The sequence below is a fragment of the Protopterus annectens genome, chromosome 5.part1 (assembly GCF_019279795.1).
Source record: "Protopterus annectens isolate FY-2018-M chromosome 5.part1, PAN1.0, whole genome shotgun sequence".
Lineage (NCBI taxonomy): Eukaryota > Metazoa > Chordata > Ceratodontiformes > Protopteridae > Protopterus > Protopterus annectens.
The window spans coordinates 552,558,712-552,574,431 of record NC_056736.1 but is presented as its reverse complement, the minus strand read 5'-3'; positions in this window follow the sequence as shown (position 1 = coordinate 552,574,431).

Sequence of the window (15,720 nt, the reverse complement as noted above, 5' to 3'; positions counted from 1 at the left end):
TGACCCATGCACCACGGCTTAATGAAATAGTATCCTTAAAACCAATATTAGTGAGGAATGCTACCTCATAAGTACTGTGTGTCTGTGTGTGTGCGTGTTGGGAGATCAATTACACAGTATATATATATATATATATATATATATATATATATATATATATATATATATATATATAGATATGTATATATATATATATATATATATATTTTTTTTTTTTTTAAGCAAGTCAGTGGATAAAATGTGGTTGATTTTTTATTTTAAACAATTTTTAAGGTTGCATTTAATGAATGTCTTGGAATTTAAAAAGTTATTTTTTATAAATGATGTTTGTTAAAATGTTCTTGTGTTAAAAGGTGTTTGTAGTGCATTTCATTTGAGCATTAAGGTAGTTGTATCTTTAAAGGATTGTGAAGGGTGATGACATCACTCATTTTTAATAGTATTTAAAGGCTGTACTATGCAGTGTAGTTAGATTCTGATGAAGTCCCCAGTTTAGGGGATGAAAGCGCTCAATCTCTGTCTTTGTATATTGGAAGAATACAAATAGCTTGGACTGAAGAGTTTGGCTGACTAAAAGTGTTTCCTACTGCTTCACAGTGTATGTTTTGGACTTTTTTTAGTTATATTTTACACTGTGGTTACTTTTGTTTTTTTAATTTAATAACGTGCAAGACCCTTTGCCAACTCGACACAGTAAAATCTACTGCCAATCTTAAGTGGACTGGGGAATAGCTGTGGCAGCCCATAACCGGGAAATGCCGAAACAAGACCCTTTCATCAACAAATCACACATACATGCTGTTCTGTTATTTTAAAACATATCAAGAGATGGGAAAGCAATACAAACTAATAAATCGTAAGATGTGTGTGTTTGCAGAACTTTCCCTTATATAGCCTTCCACGTTAAGGTTTGAATCCCATACTTTACTTAACTAAATTTACCGTCTCTAAGATTATAAAATCTGAATAAAGAAAATACTTGATTCTTCTTGTTTTCTAGTACATTGCAGACTAACAGCTATTCTAATATAGTAATACCTGTCAACCTCCTAGAGCAAGAAATCTGGACAAAGCCATGATTAATGGGGGGGACAGAGGCTCAAAAATAGGGAGAATTTTTAAATATTGCTATTACAGACTTAAGAAGTCAATAGAATAAATTTACATTAGCATGAATTTTCTGAATGATATAAAGTCTAAAACTCAAATGTCTGTCATTATATTCTGACTTCAGTCCACAATGACTTGTAAATGATTTGTCAGAAAAACAAAATTTTATGAGAAACAGACCAAAGATATGAGGCAAAAATCTGGACATTTTGAAAAAAATTTCTACAGTTGGCAGGTATGATACAGTTGGTTAGCTAGCATGGGTTTGTATGAGAAGTGATGCCCCATGCAAAAATTTCTACATTTATTGCAAATCATAGCTTTGTTTATATTTTTCAATATATTCACGTTATACATGATTCTCACTGGTAGCGACTGTGTTTTTAAGATTTTTTTAATGTTGCAAGTTTTGATTCATATTGTAGCTTTTTGTGAATTGTTTGCTAGTAGTTACCACAAAGGGCTAATACCATAAGCTGTTAACAAGTTGATTCCTGTAGTACAGAGATCAATTCCTTCAACTTCCACTTACCTACTGTGTGAATCAGAGGAAGGGACTTAAGCAAACACTGTTACGGGGTAAATGAGGAATCAGGCTATGTTCCCCATTGGTCTACAGGGCAGTATGGCTAGTAACTACCTTTGAGCCTATCTGCACTTCTGGCAGTTACCTTTGTTGCAGTGGACCAGTTGTACAACATTGTGCTTAAGGGTCATGTATGATATACATGTATTATGTCCTACAGCATTTGCTTATCCATCAATGCAGGGTACTCCTGCCATGAAAAGTATAGGCATCATAGTGTTTAGAAGTATAGAACTTCCTATTAACAGTCATTGATGAAAAGGGTCTTTAGTCCAGACCAAATACCTGGTTAGCAAAGTCAAACACATTAAATAAGTGAATAAATAAATAAGTAACTAAATAAATCATATGGAGCTTTGCAAGAGTACTGTCATACCTAATAATCAAACTTCTCAACAGAATTATAAAATTAAGAAGTGTATCAAATATCACGAGCCCAGCACATCAATGATGTATGTGTTGGATGTTGTATATGCAAATCTCAATTTGAAGTCTAAAACTATATATGCCGAGTGCATACCAGGATGTCCATGTGATGGAAAAGCCTAACATATACTTATTGTGTTAGGTTCATCTGAATCTCAATGCCACTTACACCACAACAAGTGCCGTGGCCATGTCTGACACAGGTCTGCCTCTTAGCATACTACAATATATGAGATGACCAAACATGGCAACAGTCTAGACCAGTAATGTAGATCTAAAAGAAGATATGTGAAAATGCAGGATCTCTTACAATGATGTCTGGCTGTATTTCATGGAACACCCACTGGTTATGAAGCAAGACACATAGCCTGACAGAAAATGCCCATTTAGTCACATAAATAAGGATACAGTAGACCACATCAAGACAACCATGGTATCCATGGTGTCACTGAATTATGGTCATGTCTCTCAACCTCCTAACACAAGAAATCTGGACACAGCCAAAATGGTGGGGGAACAAAGGCCCAAAAAACAGGGACAATTTTTACATATAAAAATTTACAAAACTTAGAAAGTTGCTAAAATAAGAGGTTTTGCGTTGCCTTGTATTTTCTGGAGGACATAAAGTCGAAGACTCAATTGTCTGTTCTTATTTAGGAAATTCAGTCCTTGGTGATTTGCGAGAAACCCCCAAATTTTATGAGGTACAGACCAAAAGTATGAGGCAAAAATTTGGACATTCTGTGAAAATCTGGACTGTTGAGAGGTATGCTTGTATTTATTAAGCAGCTACCCTGGTGACTGGCACAGTTGCTAGCAATGTTAGCATAAGCAGGCACTAGCACGGCTATGCTATTCTTTACCTGTGTGCTTTGGATGGTTTGCTAGAGATAGATTTAGAAATGTTTGTTATATTTGAAAGAACTTACCATTTATAAGTCATTGCTGTAAGATTCAGAAAGGCTTAGAGTGTTGTAGAAGCTTTAGCCACATTGAGCTAAGGCTTTCAAACTCAGAGACAACAGCCTCAGCTCAGAGGGCAGTCTAGCAGACAAAGCTGCATGCTAATATAGTAGTCTGGAGAAGCTGATAACACTAATTAGTTATATGCTTTTCCTGGAAATGTCAACAGTTCCCAAATTATTCAACCAAGAGATTCAATAATCATTCATCCAAGTAAAATTTCACTCTATCAGGAAAAAGTAATCACTGAAAAAATCACAACAGTTACCCATTCAGTCCTATATAAATACTTGTGGTGCAGGTAAATTTAGCAAAGACGTGGGGGTGATGTGGGAGTTATTGTGTGTGTGTGCACATTATGTGTAGATCTGTGTTTCTGTGGTCGTAGGGGTATAGATGAGACTGCATGAATGTGTGTAAGTGCATTTGTCTGCCTGGGTGGTCACACGGGGGTAATGTTTTCAGAAGGAGGTCAAGAGTTAGACTGTGTGTATGCACATGTGTATATGTTTGTGTGTGTGTGTATGTGTGTGTGTGTGTGTGTGTGTGTGTGTGTGTGTGTGTGTGTGTGTGTGTGTGTGTGTGTGTGTGTGTGTGTGTGTGTGTGTGTGTGTGTGTGTGTGTGGTTGTGTATCTATCCATCTATATACAAACACACACACAGATATACAAGAGTACATGAAATAGTGTTATTTTACATGTTACTTTGTGTGTGTGGGGGCTTGATGACTGATGAATGGATATGGGTTTGTACTTTGGAATGTCTGAAAGTGTAGATCTGTGCATGTGTGCCTGAACAGGCAGTGAGAACTTTATTGAATCCTAGCCTTGATTTTTTTTTTCAGATGTACAAGCTCCTACAGAGTCTATTGATGCATACGCAACTGACTTGAGGACAACACCAATTGTAAGTAAATATGCATAGTTCTCTAATAAGCCAAAGAAAAAAAATGTAGTACAAGAAATGATAAAATAAGCTGGACATTTTTTTTAAGAAAAAACAAAACTGACTTTATCCAGTGCAAATACAAATAGTAATTCTCAGCTGGAAGCATTAACTGATGAAACAATGTGTATACCATAAAGTATCAGACAAATGATAAGCCTAAAGAGAAATAAAGGCTGGAACTGATGCAAGAGTAACAGATGTGAAGGGAAAGTTTGAGGCAATGTACTGCAATAAAAGAAAGGACCCAAGTGTGAAGGTGAGAAGAGACATAAGATTATTGAAATACATGATTGCAATAGGTGTGGATTATATGGATGACAAAATCCTCCCCCTGGATTCAATAAATTCCATGCAAGTCTATTCTTGCACGGAATGGTTTGTGTCCATTTATCACAGCAGCCTGCCTTGCATATTCATGAAGGCATGCTGCTGTACTTTTTATATGGAGACGAACCATGAATGAGTGCAGGGGGTGTGTCCAAGTAGTGCATGGACACTGAACATGCCCCCTCACTCAGAAAGTGCCGTACACCACTTTCTAAATCAAACTTGCATAATATTAAAGAGTTACTCTAATATTATGCCAGTATTTCAATATCTGTGGACACTGAAATGAAATAATGATCATTTCAGTGTCCACAGACACTGTAATAAACCTTGGCATGAAGAAAGCGATGCAGGGGGTGTGTGACAGGTTCTGTGACACACCCTGCATTGCCAAAGTGCTGTACAACACCTCTGCAATCTGCTAAAGCAGGAACTGTGTACAAATGCACAAATAATGGAGGATAAATCCTTCAAAAGGGACAAGACACACATATAGCCCATGAAACTGAGAAAGATTATAGAAAACAGGTCATGCATTAGGATGAATTATGGAAAGGGAGAAGTCTGAAAACAAATGCATGCCAATATTCCCTTACAGCAGTGCATGTTGACAAAGGCACAAATAATGGGGGGAATAAATAATAAATTAGGAACACACCTGAAAAATTGCCCTCACACACTTAAGTTGATAGAAAATAGGATATGTATTAGCAGGAGTCCCTGTAGGTTAGAAGCCTGAAAGCCAAATAAATGCCATTATTTCACAATTGCAGTCCTCAATGAGTTGTCAGAACATCATAAGACTCACTTATATAACATAATATATATATATATATATATATATATATATATATATATATATATATATATATATTTTTTTTTTTTTTTTTTTTGACTAAGGAATGTTTGAGCATAGCTAAGCCGGTGTGCGCATTATGGTCGTCTGCTTAGCATAGGTTAAACATCCCATAGGAGATAAATGCAGATATACAGGTGAAATTTCCAAGCCAAGATGATGTAGTGGTTAGAGTTCTGGTTTTACATGCAGGTATTCATGGTCTGAGTACCAAGACAGGCAACTTATTTTTCTATGGGAAAGTAGTGTTAAAATTATTTTTGTAAACTCAAATTATGTAGCAACTGTTTCATGTCAACCAGGGTAGTGTAGCAGGTCCAAAAGTGAGATGTCAGTCTAGAAAATATGTGAAACCCCCATATAAACACAAGTGCCACTTACAGTATAGTCACAAGAGAATATAATTTAATGAAAGCACATAGGGGGATGTCATGGAAGGTAAACATAAAATTATAATATGTCAGTAATGATGAATCAATCCCACAATCCTGATACTTTATAAAATGTAATATGAGCAATGCTAAGCAGTTCTCAGCTATGCTAAGCTGGTGTAAGCATTGCTTAAATGTAAATGCTAAACAATAAGTATCCCAGCTAAGCGGATTTGCGCATTGGTAAGCAGTGCTCAACGTCTATGCCTTTAAACACTGCAAACCTTAGCTCAGCATATTGAAAATGGTCCAATGATGGAAAAGGGCAGAAAGGGCAGGAATTTGGCTCTATTTAAACCTTACAGGCAGGAATACAGCCATAACCAGTTGTAGTTCATCCTTGCAGGCACTATGGCTGACGTAGGAGAGGGTTTGCACTTTTGGGTGCAACATTGGAGCATTCAGGAGTCCAGGGTCATGTTTGGACTCCTAGTGAAAGACTATGAGGAAAGACTGCTGTAGGGCCACTACCAGGGCTCCCAATACAAAGCAGAGGCCTGGGACCGTCTTGCATGTGATCTATTACTGGCATCCCTCAAACTGATGAGTAGGTTCGGCACCATTTCGCTGACCTCAAGCATAGGAAGAGAGAGCTCTTGGACCAGTGGACCCAAGACACTTGGGCACAGAATATCCCAGAAGTCTATAAATATCAGTATCTATTAGTGATTACCAAAGACCAGCCTGCGTATGTGATTGATAGGTATACTTAAATGTTTCTTTATCTCCTGTACAGCTGCAGATGAGAGGGCTGTGAACATGGATGCCCATGCCAGCAGGTTGTTAAGGCTGCACTGGGAGGCTAGTGAGTACAACTCTAACATGCAGTATTCAGGGAAAATAAATAGAAAGGAGTAGAATGTCAACTGCCAGTAGGTTAAAATGTGCACTGTATGTAATGAATAAATGAGATGTTAGCAGAGTAATACTGATGTATAGGATATCTATAAATAAAAGTGTCAGTACCCTTCAATAAAACTAAAAACCACAGACAGTTGTGTTTACTTTGGTATGTGGTGGTATGAATTGAAATGTGTACAGACTTTGCACAGCAACTATGGCTCTGGCTTCATGAATGAATTGAGGCTCATCTGACAAAGAATGTGGAGCTGTAAAACAGAAGATCAACTATGTGAAATGTTCATGCACCAAGATCTGATCCCTGAATAGTAATATAGTAATCTGTAAACTATTATACTGTATCCCCTACAGCAGTGATTTGTGTTAACCATTTCTTTCCAGATTGCAATATGTCAAAGTATTAATACACAATACAAGAACTATCTGCCATTCAAGAACGTCAGAATTACAAGGTCAGATTGTCCAACCAAGAGAGTATTAGGCAGAAAACAGTCAAGCAAGAGACAGCAGTTCTGCAATAGCTCATTGTGTTGTAACACAGCCTTATTGTACCTTTTTCACAAACAGGCACTGTTCGAATCCCTGGAGAGATAGTAAGCTGTATGCATAATTTCACCCAAGAATATGTGAGTATGTGTAGAAACACTCAGATAGTGTTAACAAAAATTTCCTTCACAGGTCTACCAGGTAAGGAAATGTTTCTATTAGCTGTAAAAAGGCTGTACTAATACACTGTGTACAACAATTCCACTGTTCAACTCCAATGCAAATGACATCAAGATAAGTACATACACCAAGCAGTTTCTTCCAATAAATGTCTCAAGTGTCACACTGTCATGGCTAGTGGTCACTGCTGCCAATACCCAAGGTGACAGATAGAAATCCAGGTGGAGTATGGCACTAGTGCGCGCACACACACACACACACACACACACACACACACACACACACACACACACACACACACACACACACACACACACGATAAGTGAATATGTGTAGAAACAGTCAGATAGTGTTATCAGAAATTTCCACCACAAGTCGGCCAAATAAGGAAATCTTTCAAGTAGCTGTATAAAGGCTGTACTATACACTGTGTACAGCACTTTCATTGTCCACCCCTAAGGCTGGAAATGACGGCAAGATAAGTACATACACCAACCGGTTTCTTCAGATAAATGACCCTCTAGTGTCACGATGTCACGGCTAGTGGTCACTGGTGACAATACCCAGGGTGAAAGAAATCCAGGCAGAGAAAGGCTGTAGCACCTACATATAGCATGTGTGCAGGGCACCTCTGTCAGTGTCACATATGTAACCTTGAATTTATGATTATGTGTAGAAACAGTCAGGTAGTGTTAACAGATGTTTCCTCCTCAGGTCTGCCAGGAAAGGAAAAGTATGTATTAGCTTTAAAGGAAAACAACAGGATATTAAAGCAGATTCCCCAACCTGCTGACTCTTCCAGTCCCTGTTCTTTGATAAAGCTTAAAAAAAATCACCCTTGCAGCTTTAAAAAATAACCCACTCAACTGTTTTCCCTGTTCTGCTTCCTAGCTTTCTATACTGTTTTTGTTTCACTTTGCAAACCAACTTGAAAAACCTGTAGCTGGCTCTGAAATTATGATGTCACATCTGCCATCTGCTCTTGCTCTAGCTATCGGGATGTTTCCTCCCCCAAAGTGATGTAATCCCCGCCTGATTTGCATGCTGTATAGAAGAGCCAGTGTTCCTCCCACATTGTGATGTCAAGACCTGCCTTACTCAGCCCACTCAGCCTAATAAAACCCATGTGGTGTGTGGAACTCCTTTTCATTGTACGTGTATCCTGTCGACTGCATTTGTTTGAGGGACTGCTGAAAAGTTTGGATTGCCTGCATTGTCTTCTGCATTTTTTGCTTCATTGGTAAGATAAGTCTTCCTAGTGAATTAAAAATGTAATTCTACACACAGCCTCTGTTTGAATGCACTTCTAGCCCTATTTTGTGCTGCCTGATATAGTTTATACTTCTGTTTGCCACATGGTTCTGTAGTGTATGCTGCTGCCAACTATCTAGATTAGCCTTCTGTTGTATTTGCTTGCTGCTTATATATAATTATATGTATTTTGTATATTATTATTGTATTATGGTTATACATTTTATTTGTTACTGCTGGTTCTCGGTTAATTATCTAGTCATTGTGTTCCCATGTGTGAATGCTGCCTTCTGTTTTAGTCAGGTCCCATGCTGCATGCTGAATTCGGCTTGGTATTATCTGCATTTATCTTCGTTACTGATACTCAGAATGAGCCGTCTTTTCTTTTTTTTTTTTATGCAAGTGTTGGTTTATAGTGATAGCTTGTATATTTATCACAACTGCTGCTCATTTGTTTTTTCTAATTTTAGCATGTTATTAATGCTTATTTCGGCATCTGTGTGTGCCGTGCTCGTTTATATATATATATTTTTCTGCTGCACGTTAGTGTTTCATGCAGCCGTTTTAAAGGTTAGAGGGAGTTGGACTGCAATTGCGATGTTCTCTCGTCGGCAAGTATCATGTTTACATGCCCTTGTTTTGCTGTGTGTGCTGTGGGCCATGTTTGTGTGTGCCGATATCCTCTACATTTTTGAAGAGACCCCTCACCCCGAAGAAAGTTTCTCTTTCATGGTATATTCTGAACCAAGTTAGGTACTGCTGTAGATATTTTAGCTCTGTGAGCTGTTCTTGGTATTGTAACACATAACACTTCTATTTAAAAAATCTGATGAAGTGTAATGTTGGTGTAGGTCTGAAGCTGTTCTAACTGAAACCTACGAGGTCCGGAAGGGGATGTTCATTGTGTTTCACTGTTGCAGTCATTACTCTTGGGTTATCCTGCTGGCAGGCTACCCGCAGTCGGCCTGAATTCCAAAGTCTTGGTCCAGCATTGGTTGCTGTCGCCTCTTCCCTGATGTCAGTGCACCAGGGGTATAAAAGATGCGGCTGATGCCATTTTCTCCAGTATTCCTTGCCGCGCAGTGCACGAAGCAGAAGTAGTTTGCAAGTGCCAGTCAGCCGACTCCTGAGATTTTTGTGTTCGAATTTCAGATCCGAAGTCTTCATTTAAAGCTAAGTACCCCATTGGGGAAACTTTTTTCTTGCTCCAGACCGATGTCAGAAAAAGTTAATAGTTGTATTTCTTGTGGGAAGCAAATACCTCATAAGGACTTTCATTCTTATTGTATTCCTTGCCTAGGCCCTGATCACGACATTGCTAATTGCAGGTTTTGTGCTAGATTTAACCAATGCACTATTAAGCGTCGGTACGATTTTGCATTTCATTACTTTGGCCGAAGATTTAATTACACGATGTCATCGGATAGCCATCAGATCACCACAATTCACAAGAAAAGCAAGGAAAAGGACAGGCATCTGAGGTCCAAAACTGACGACAAGGCTTCTTCTAAACCAGTCGCCGGTTCTCAGTGAGGCGCTTTCGCAGCCCCTGACACACGCTACCTCAGAGCCGCAGGCTGCTTCCGACTCCCACATGGAGCAGACTAGGCCGCTGGAAACTCAAGGTATTGGACACTTGGAAAATATTCCCTCAGATAGGTCTGGAGCCGCTGAGCAGGCATCGGCTTCTGAGGGTGTTTTCAGGCCTACACAGTTATATGTAAAACCGACTACAGCTTCAAAGGCAAAGACTAAAGCACCACTAAAGACAAAGAAACAAGTGCAGCAAGCCCATGGACAGGCCTCCATGCCTAAAAAACAGATGCTCAAAATGGCCGAAGACCTAATTACTTTGATCAGGGGTTCCCATCCCCCTCCTGATAAGAGGCCTAGGCAAGAGACAGAATATGAATCTTCAGATCAGGTTTCCATTTCCTCTTACCCCTCTTCTGAACAGGAATACTCTCTTCCTCCCTATGAGGACTCTGCTGCTGAAGAATCTATCCCTTCAGCCTCTCCTCCTGAGGATTATTCTTTTGGGGAAACCCTGCATACCATGAGGGAGCACTTCCACTGGGAGAGCCAAGACTACTCAGAATCTAAGAAAAGGCTCAGAGACTTTCTTTTACTACCTCAGCACAGGCCTCTTGCTATCCCCCTGTTTTAGACATTGTAGATGATGTATTTTCAGAGTCCAGCCTGTCTCCTGACTCTTTACCCCTCCTGACTCTTTACTCCCTGCACCTGTTAAGCCAGACAGATACTACAGGGTTCAAGATTCACATAAATAAAAACCCTGCTGCTGACCCAGAAACTATTTCTCAGGGTCCCAAAGGGGTCAAGGCTTCCACTGCAAAAAACTCTATCCCCTCTGATAGGGATTCAAGGGCACTGGACAGATGGGGGAAAAAGGTTTACACTTCTGCTACCTTGGCTGTGAGGGCTTTAAATTGTCAATTTCATATGCTTAAATATCAGCAATATTTAATGTCACTGCTTAAACAGAAAATATTAACAAATTCTGAATGTGCAGAAAACAAGGAAATGCAGGACTTGATTGCATACTACTGAACAAGTGGGAAGGCATACTTTGCAATGTGGTTTTGATTCTCTGGAGGCCGCTTGCAGGGCTGCTGTTACGGGTTCTGTCATTAGGAGGCATGCTTGGTTAAAGGAACAGAATCGGCCTGATCATGTTAAAGCAAAATTATTAGATGCTCCATTACAGCATGATACTTTGTTTGGTGTTAAAGCAGAAGAGGTGTTGAAGAAAATGGAGGACAAAGCAAAATCTATGCAGACAGTTAAGGATTTCTTACAGGTGCAGCCACCTAGATTTAGCGGGAACTGGCCCACAAATAACTGGTCCTTTCCAGTGTCAGACAGGCCACAAAGAGGCAGACCCCAGCCTCAAGGTTCATACAGGCCTAAACAATGGGGTGCTTCTACCTCCAAAAGCAGAGAAGACTAATCACAGCCATACAGGAAACAGTCCCAATGACTTTCCTCTGCCAGCACCAAGCACTTATCTTTTGGCAGCCCCCTTAGGGGGGAAAACTAGCACTTTTTACACAAAATTGGCACATAATCACCCAGGACAAATGGGTCTTGAATATAGTGTCTCAGGGCTACAGGTTCCACTTTCACACCCTGCCAAGGGCAAAAGGTATGACAGACCTGCCACACACTCAATGGGCAGAGGCACAAAAGCAAGTTTCATCCCTCATGGACATGAGGGCCATTCAGCGAGTACCACAGCAAGAGCAGGGACAAGGATTTTATTTGAGACTTCTCTTGGTACCCAGAAAGGACAAAGCCTGGAGACCAATACTGGACCTGTCTATTCTAAACACATTTCTGGACATTCCAAAATTCAAAATGTTGACTCTGCAGCAGCTTCTGCCCATGCTGGGCAAGAAGGCGTGGCTTGTAACTTTGGACCTAAAAGAGGCATACCTGCATGTCCCAATCAGACAATCTTGCAGAAGATACCTCAGATTCATAGCTGGCTCAGTGCACTACCAATTCTCTGCATTGCCCTTTGGCTTATCTACTGTGCCCAGGGTCTTCACAAAATGCCTGGCACCAGTAATTGCATTTTGCAGACAAAGAGGAATTCAAATATATCCTTACTTGGATGACTGCCTTATTCAAGCAGAGAACAAGGACATTCTACTAAAGCATCTGGCATTTGTAAAAAGATTACTAATTTGCCTAGGGTACACAGTAAACGAAAAGAAATCAAAACTAGTACCCTCTCAAGAGATAATATTCCTGGGTGCAAGCTTAAATACAACTGCCCAGATGGCTTATCTCACCCCAGACAAACAAAGGCAACTGACTTCTTCAAAATGTTGGCAACAAAGACCCAGTTATCTGCAAGAAAAATTCTGCAGCCTTTGGGCTTCATGGCATCCTGCATTCTGCTAATTCCATATGCCAGACTGCATATGAGGAAACTACAATGGTATCTAAAAAGTGTTTGGACTCAACATTGCCACAGCCTGGAAACATTAATTACCCTCATTCCCTGCCTGCAACAGGAGTTTTGATGGTGGGCACAGGCCTGTCACCACAACAAGGGACAGCCATTCACTTTACCCACAGCCAGGCAGACACTAACAACGGATGCATCAAATTATGCCTGGGGGCCCCACATGTCAGAAAAATGTATTCAGGGCACATGGCCCGCAAGCCAGATGCATCTTCATATCAATCAAAAACAGATGCTAGCTGTTCAAAATGCCCTGACAGCTTTCAAGGATCTACTTCATCCAGGACAACTACTGATAAAGATGGACAATACTACAGTCATGAGGTACATAAAAGCAGGGAGGCACACATTCCTACCCCCTCTGCAGACAAGCCATGACTTTGTGGGACACAGCATTGACTTAACAAGTTCATCTGCAAGCACAATTCCTGCCAGGAAAGATAAATACTCTGGCAGATGAACTAAGCAGAAACCTCATGGATCCCCACGAGTGGAAACTGGATCCACAAGTCTTCAGCATGATAACAAGGAAATGGGGATGCCCAGACATAGATCTATTTGCCTCCCCTCACAACTGCCACCTACAGAGATTCTGCACAAGGACTTATCACAAGCAAACATGGAAAGTGGATGCCTTACCCTTCAGCTGGAAAAACCTAACCGTATATGCCTTTCCTCCATTGCCTCTCCTCCCCAAGGTACTCCTAGAGGTCAGACAAGAGAAGCCAAAAATGATACTGATTGCCCCAGACTGGCCACGCCAGCACTGGTACCCAGTCCTAAAGAACTTGTCTCAAGGTCCAGCCTGGATATTGCCTCAGATTTCTCACTTACTGACCCAACAAAACAATCAGATCCTGCACAGCCAACTCAGGACCTTAAATCTGGTAGCATGGCGGATAATGTAGCCATTCAGAACACTCCTCTCTCCAAAGCTGTGATGGATGTTATTTTGGAGGCCAGGAGGCCTAGTACCAGAAAATCTTTTGCAGAATAATGGAAGAGATTCTGTGCTTGGAACCAGGCACAAGGAATTGACACGTTTGTTCCAAACATTCCTCAGATTTTACAATACTTAACTGAGATGCTGGACAGAGGCCTATCCTTTTCATCAATTAAGATCCATGCCTCTGCCATTTCAGCCCATTACAATATACAACCACCTATCTTTTCTCATTCTTTAATAAGGCAGTACCTCAGAGGGGCCAAAAACATAAGACCTCCAAGGAGAGCACCGATACCTGCATGGGACCTCAATTATGTCTTGGAAAAACTCACACTGCCTCCTTTTGAGCCAGCCTCAACAGCTGATATACAATTCTTATCCTGGAAAACAGCTCTGCTCCTAGCAATAACCTCTGCATGATGAGTCTTGGAGTTACAGGCACTTATGGCTGTGGAACCTTTTATCATTTTCCATTCAGACAGTGTTTCTCTGAGGACAAACCCGAGATTTATACCTAAGGTGGTGTCCAGTGTGGCCCTTAACCAAACCATTCACTTGCCTACCTTTTATCCAAACCCACAGAACAAGGGGGAGAGACTTCTGCATTCTTTGGACATACACAGACAGCTACGCTTCTACTTGGACAGAGCTAAAGCTTTCAGAAAGACTGAGCAACTTTTAGTGGCATATGCTGCAGGATCACAAGGAAAGGCTATCTCAAAACAGACCATTTCAAAATGTATAGGCCATTGCATTCATTTCTGCTATTCACAACATGGCAAATCAGTGCCTAAGGACATTAGGCCACATTCAACCAGAGCAGCAGCCTTCCTCAGAGGAGTACCAACCAAAGACATCTTAGAGGCTGCAACTTGGAGTTCAGTGCACACCTTTACAAAGCACTACCACTTACCTCTCTACTCTAAATCCAGAGCAGGCTTTGCCACTGCAGTTCTGCAGGGCCTCATAGCCTCTCCTAATCCTATTTAGCCCCAGCCACCCATCCTCAGCTTTGGGATTCAACCCAAGAGTAATGACTGCAACAGTGAAACATGATGAACATCATACAGTTGTGTACCTACCATAAATGTAGATGTTCGAGTGTATTCACTGTTGCAGTCCAGGTTACCCTCCCACCATCCCCCTTTGTTTTGCTGGGTCTTATCTGTACTTCTCTATTCTATGCAACCTATGTGGTGTATTTGCTTGTAGATGAAGGAAATGATTACCTTAGTGCATGCATGTTTATTGGCATAATTTTTAGCCTATCCTTTTGGGGGCACCTGACATCTGGGGCAAGAAAAACTGAAGAAAATGGCATTGGCTACATCTTTTATACCCCTGGCGCACTGACGTCAGGGAAGAGGTGACAGCAACTGACGCTGGACCAAGACTTTGCAATTCAGGATGACTGTGGGTAGCCTGCCAACAGGATAACCCAAGAGTAATGACTGCAGCAGTGAATACACTCTAACATCTACATTTATGGTAGGTACACAACTGTACTTTCTGCTGAGTGAGCATAGCAGGAGCATTCTTTATGAATGGAGAATACTATATAATTTCATCAGCGGCACACATTTGTTTCCACTTATATGTATTATTAGCATTGATATTTTGCAATAACACTGGTCTTGTACAAACTGACCATTTGCTCAGGTCTGCTAGATTGTCTTACCGTAACACATCAGTAGCTTTAGTGGTGTTAATTGTACCGTGCCAGATTTTTCAGTTATGGACATTGAAATTGCTTTATCAGCATATGCAGTATGATTAGATACTAACTTGATTTCAGGGCTGTATGGTTTAATCTTGCTCCTTGTTTAGCTTTATAACGTGTTTAATGCATCTCCTCTAAACATTCCTGTGTCTATTTTTAGTACCACTGTTATGCAAGGATATGATGGGGGTTCACACCTGTGGTTAGTTGGGCAAGCAGCAGTCATGTTTTTGGACCAGTATAGCATTGTATTAGTGCTTTAAAAACATTGAAACACCTCCTCCATATGTTTTATTCAGAGCTGAGGGGGATCAAAATGTATGAAAGACACTGTAGACTTTAATAGCCAGAGTGATTACTATGGTTCTGAACTATGTTTCTGTGACTGTATATATGTGTGTGAATTTTCTAGGGTAAGGAGTGCTTCCAGGTAATAATTTTTTTATATTTAAACTACTAGCATTGAGAAGCAGCACTTTTAGGTATTTCTGACTGATTATTATTATGTTGGCGGGCTTAACTTGGCATATCCTAAAAAAGGCACTATGTTGACAATGTTTTTGTCAATATTCAGAAGCCAAGTGGTGATAAGTGCAAACCATCTCTTGAAAAGCATAGTGGCTTGTCGGTTATG